Raw genomic sequence first — 5,906 nt, 5'->3', positions numbered from 1 at the left:
GATTTTGAGGGTCGCTGGTAGAAAGATTTCTTTGTATTTTTAAAAAACATAGATAGATCTACATAGATGTTTTACACGAAAAAAAATATTTCAGAGATCCTTGTGCGGTAGGCCTATTCTATATTTGCATAAAGGGTTAAAGTATAAAATATACATTTAAGCGCTATTTAAAAATGGTATAATAAAATAATGTGGTTTAAACCATCATTTTATTAAATCATGTGCATACTGTCGTATATGAACAAAGAGAAGACCTAGAGTTCACTACAGCTAACTGTAGGAAACAGATATCCATGGGGTGAAAGTGTAAAGAAGACACCATACAAAACATTACAATCACACCCGGCAATACGATAAGTGTTGCGATAGTGTTGTTAAAAATGAAACCGCGGTAAACAATTTAAGAACAGTAGCACTGTTAAACATGCGGTTCAATAACAATGTACAATATAAACAAGAATCCAACTCTAATGTGACTGAGCTTGTTTCACATATAACTGTTGATAGTTAGGTATAATCGTTAGATAATTTATCAAACAATTGAAACTTGCGCTATGTTAAAACATTTTGATGATGAGGCCAAAACTGCTTATCACATGTTTTCATAACTTACTGGTTACCGTCTGTTTTCTGGATCAGACCTAAAACTCTTGTGTCAAAGTATTAATGTTTCGTAGACATAGCTGAAAGATGTTCTAAAAGAAATATCTCATGTAGAAATATCTGTTTTTCATAAATTCCTATATGTTTGACCACGCTCGGAGACTATAGTTTTTGCAAACTGTACAAAAACAAAAAGAAGCAAGATGTAAACGGCCTAATTGACTACATAAAATGTCAATTACAAAACTGATCACAAGTGGCTTTTCGTATTTGCTTTAAATGGAACATGTTGTATTTACTCTTTAGCAAGTTGATCACTAGAATTTACTTTTGTGCAATTTTATCTGCATAGTCAGATGTGATTCTGTTGTAATAGTTTAAGTGTGAAACAGCATACACTTACATTTTGCGTTAATACTTGGCGTATTTATTATAAACGGTGCTTTTCATGCCCTGTTTTCTTAGTGATTTGGTCTTTTGAATTCATGTATAAAGATTATGTTTTAAAGTTAGACCATAGTCTTTACAAGAGTGTGGAACTTTGCATCACTACGGTGTGACATAATATGTTGGCGTGTAAAAATACATCCAAACATTTTAGCACAACTATTTACACACATACTAAGCAGGATAATATCTAATTGTAGATTGTGAACACACCATTATCTGATTACTTGGGGTCAGAGAACGATTTTTGAACAAAATTTTGTGCTGGATGTAAAAAATAAAGGTATTAGTTAATAACAAAAACTTTAAATCAACATGAAAACCATAATATAAATAAATAAAATATAGTTTGAAAATTACTTCCATAATATTTTCCTTTAGTAAAGCTATGCCCGTATCACCCACCACAAAGTTTTGCGTTTGTGGTTGAGACCTCGTAGAGATTACACCAATATTAGGGTTCTCAAACATCTCCTGTTTTTTAAGGAATACAAACTTTGCCATTGTTTATTATGTGCAATATATCATTATATGGCCTGTTTGGTTTCTTCTTACTTGTACAATATACTTGGTTCTAAATACAAAAATTAAAACTCCATCACCAATCAATTATTAAAAACATTTTATTTATTAAAAAACTGTTTAAGTACATAATGCCAAACACTAGGCAACAACAGTTGTTATTGCAGTTTCTTCATGAGAGATTCTTCATGCTTGAACAAAGCGTTGACCAGGTCGTTGGCAATGCTTTCACAATTCACATAGTCCAGCGGTTCCCTCGTCTTCATGTTGAATTCGCTCGCACATTTGTAACTGATTCATTGAGCAATCAAGATTGTCAATTATTGGATCAATGTTCTTCACTTTTTCAACCAACTGACTGGTGTTTGCTTTCAGAAACCCTTGATGATCTGAGAATATAAAAATTAAAACAATAACAGGAAAAAGGAAAATGAAGACAAAATGGAAAAGAATATAAAGATTGAATCTAACCTTGTATTATCCTGTTTCTCTTCTTTCCCAGTATCCCCGTTTGGGCAGTATTTTGCTTTTATCAAATCTGCGGTAAATAAATAAGTTTGATAAGTCTGCAGTAAAATAAAGAGCTGATGAAGGCTGTAGTAATAGTTACAATTCTGAGTCTGAATAATCCAGGAGCATGACACCGCATAAAATAAATTAATCTTGGCTTATTCTACAAAACTCGATCCAATAGTACCAAAAACATAAAAAAATTCTGCATTGCAAATGTGCACATGCCAATGTTAGACCAGAATGCGACCTTCCTTAAAATTGACCCCAAATAGTTAACTACGACTGCTTAATTAAGATTAATTTTATACATTACATAGGCGAAAACTGTTTTAATAGTTTCTCGTGTATTACACTTACAATTTGCCGGCATATTTGATTTGGCAGAAGTCATATTGATATCAAAGGAGCTTGAACCAGTTATGATCGGCGAAAACACATGGCCATCATCAGATGCAGAGATTTTGCCTGTTTACATAAAATATCTGTCAATTCATCTGTCAATTTTTTTTTTATTATTGCTGCCATGAATTGAGTTAATTCGTGCCTTTGATAAAATCTGCAGTAAATAAATAAGGTTGATAAGTCTCCAGTAAAATAAATGGCTGATAAAGGCTATAGTAATAGTTACAATTCTGAGTCTGAATAATACAGGAGCGTGACAGCACATAAAATAAATTCTACAAAACTCGATCCAATAGTACCAAAAACACAAAACAATTCTGTAGTGCAAATTTGTACATGACACTGTTAGACCAGAATGTAACCTTCCTTAAAATTGGTCCCAAATAGTTAACTACGACTGATTAAATAAGAATACTTTTATACATTACATAGGCGAAAACTGTTTTAATAGTTTCTCGTGTATTAATAGTTTCTCGTGTATTACACTTACAATATGCCTGCACATTTGGTTTGGCAGAAGTCATATTGATCTCAAAGGAGCCAAGAGTTAAACCAGTTATGATCGGCGAAAACACATGGCCATCATCAGATGTAGAGATTTTGCCTGTTTACATAAAATATCTGTCAGTTCATCTGTCAATTGTTAATTATACATAGAGTGCAACAGTGCCTCCCCCCCTTTTTCCTTCTTATTTCCCATAGTGATTTTTAACAAATATATATTTATATATAAATATGCATAAATAGCTTATACAAACATTTCAGTATTTTGAGAGGGTAGGGAGATTATGTCATTCGCAGTGCTTCATGGGAGTGGGCAGAGCTATTTTGGATTGTGTTGCTTTTTTTTTTAAAACAATGTTTGACATAATTTTCACTACAGCATCATGGCTCATGGGTAATGTAGTTTTCACCAGGAGTTCAACTGTGAAGCACGATTATTTACAAAAAAATAAGCTGAAGGCTTTATCAGAACCAAATACCATGTATTAAAGGGCACCTATTATGGCCCTTTTTACAAGATGTAATATTGGTCTTGGGTGTCCCCAGAATGTATTTGTGTAGTTTCAGCACAAAATACCCCCCAGTTAATTTATTATAACCATTTGAATGTGTCATTTTTGGGGCCTATTTTGAAACAAGCTGTTTTGAGGCAGACGACCTTAAATGCAAATGAGCTGCTAAGCCCCACCCTGCCGCTGGATGTGGGCGTAACTTGCATAACTATGGCAATTAACAGTCGGTAGAACCATAATGGCCGAGAGTGATAGACCCGCAATTGTGTATGGCATTTGGCCGTATGTTTGAACCAGAGTCCGACCCAGATGACGAAGACACTCCGGCTGAAGAAACACGATCGAGAATGTACCAGGATGTCTCGGAATGGTTATTTGATACATTTATGAACTCATTGCGTTGTCATCGCTGTGCAACACACACACAGACACACACAAACTGTGATAATGTTGACGCAAATGTTTGAAAACACAAACACAAGTACCGATAATAACAATAACTTAAAAAACATATGAAAACGTGTGGTTATTTAAAAGGTTTAAATTACATAAATCATACGACGACGACGACAACAACATTTGTTGTCGATGACTATTAACGTTACCTCATGAATCATAAAATACACTTACTTCTTCAGGAATTGTCGTTGGATCGCGAACACTAAGCAACGATCCACCCTTGAGGATTAATTTTGTAGCAAGACCTGCTTTGAATTGACCGTCGTTCAAAAAACAGTCACTCTCAAAATGATTTGAGCAAACATAAACGTACTTCGGGAGTGTAATAGGCGCATTTCCTTCATAAATAAAATCCACCCACTGCGTTTTGAGTGGCTCTGATGTCGGAAGCAAGTGCAAACAACTATGCGAAGTATTACAGCCCACCACAAAACACTTATTTTTCTTAGGAGGCATTTTCTAGAAGGCAGCACAAATCTTCAGAACAGCGGTCCGGCTGTCGTTGAAACAACAATGGAGGATCAGATCACGGAGGGAGGTACCAACCACCAACCAAACTGTCAATCAAACCCCTTTCCCATGTTCTACGTCACAAAAAGCTGAATCTTAGAACAGCTCATTCTGAGAGAGTGCATATGAATTATTGAGATTGTAAAAAAACCACTGGGTGCATTTTTATCATTCTAGGGTGGTTTTGCTCACACACTGCCAACACACATTTATGTTCAAACAGCATGTAAAAGTGAATTTTGCATAATAGGTGCCCTTTAACAACCTCTTAGCTCACAGTAGGTCTGTCTTTAAAATTAATTTCCGTATGGAGAAAGTAAATGTTTTTACTTCCAGAAAACGCCTGTTGCACTCTATAATGTTTTCTCATTAAAATTAAAATATAAACCAGACTAACATGTTACTTGGATGCCTGATTGTCCTGCAGTGTTTGCTGTCTCTAGAGAGAGAGAGAGAAGGAAAGACCATGTTATTTTAAATGGCAATGAAAAGCGCTAGCCTATATAAATAGCTTTGACTTGACTTTTATATGTTTTGCTTATCACATTGTGACAGTGTCATTCATATAGCTAACGTTATAAACAATTTATCATGCAAATGGCTAAAAGTTAAAATCAAAGACAGAGTAAAAGAAGAATTAAAAAGTAACCTATCAAAAATTTAAAAGTAAGTAACTGAAGAGGAATAAAATAGGCCTATGCACATATAAGCATGTCTGACTAAAATAATCTCTAAATAAGATTTTAAAACTGAATAAATCCAAAACATTTATTTTAAGGTCCTTTATGGAAACCCTGCAGCTTAAATAAACGATGCTGCAGATAGTATAAAAATACTAATAGCATAATGTGGATAAAACAAAAACGTAGCCTGGGCTATTTAAAACACTAATGAATTATACCGTCTTTTCCTTATGTATAAACAATTTTTCAAATTAAACATCATTGCATAATACAGATAAACAGCACCGTAGCATAAATTAATTATAGAGAAAGTACTCACTGTTTTGCATTTTTGATGAGGTGGTCATAGAAGAGAGGGTGCAAAAGTTTTTGGTCCAGACATGGGGTGTGGCACACGTCCATGTGTCTTGGCTATTTTATAGCCTTTTACAGTAAGAGCCTGTGGAAAACTATGGGAAAACGGCGGAGCTGTGTGTCCACTATATTCTTTCAGTACTCTATGAATGGAACTGTTTAGGTTCAAGGCCAATTCACATTCCCAGGGGGTAGGCAGACCTTTTGATTACACGAGCGCCATATTTCACTGATAACTGTCACTCCTGAAAATAAGTATTATGAATTAAAAGTAATTTATTACCAGTGGTACGAAAACAGCGATGATATCACTTATTTGTCATGCACACTGTCCATGCTGGCAGGCACTACCTGTGTGATTTTTTTTTTCTTCAACCCTGGTGAAAATGTAAGATGA

At 34.6% G+C, this 5,906-nt stretch overlaps 1 long non-coding RNA gene across 1 annotated transcript; it reads right to left on the bottom strand.

Annotated features, from left to right (window-relative positions):
* Positions 1 to 2,491: 2,491 nt before the first annotated feature.
* On the bottom strand, positions 2,492 to 5,609 carry LOC143729654 (uncharacterized). The gene is made up of 3 exons (XR_013200037.1): positions 5,475 to 5,609; positions 4,870 to 4,911; positions 2,492 to 2,550 (listed from the first exon to the last, which is right to left on the bottom strand). It is a non-coding gene; the product is annotated as an uncharacterized LOC143729654 (long non-coding RNA).
* Positions 5,610 to 5,906: the final 297 nt, after the last annotated feature.

The sequence above is a fragment of the Siphateles boraxobius genome, unplaced genomic scaffold (assembly GCF_051911475.1).
Source record: "Siphateles boraxobius isolate OS27281-9 unplaced genomic scaffold, OSU_SipBor_1 8, whole genome shotgun sequence".
Lineage (NCBI taxonomy): Eukaryota > Metazoa > Chordata > Actinopteri > Cypriniformes > Leuciscidae > Siphateles > Siphateles boraxobius.
Note: the sequence above shows the minus strand (reverse complement) of the source record. Positions and strands in the feature narration are given on the sequence as shown.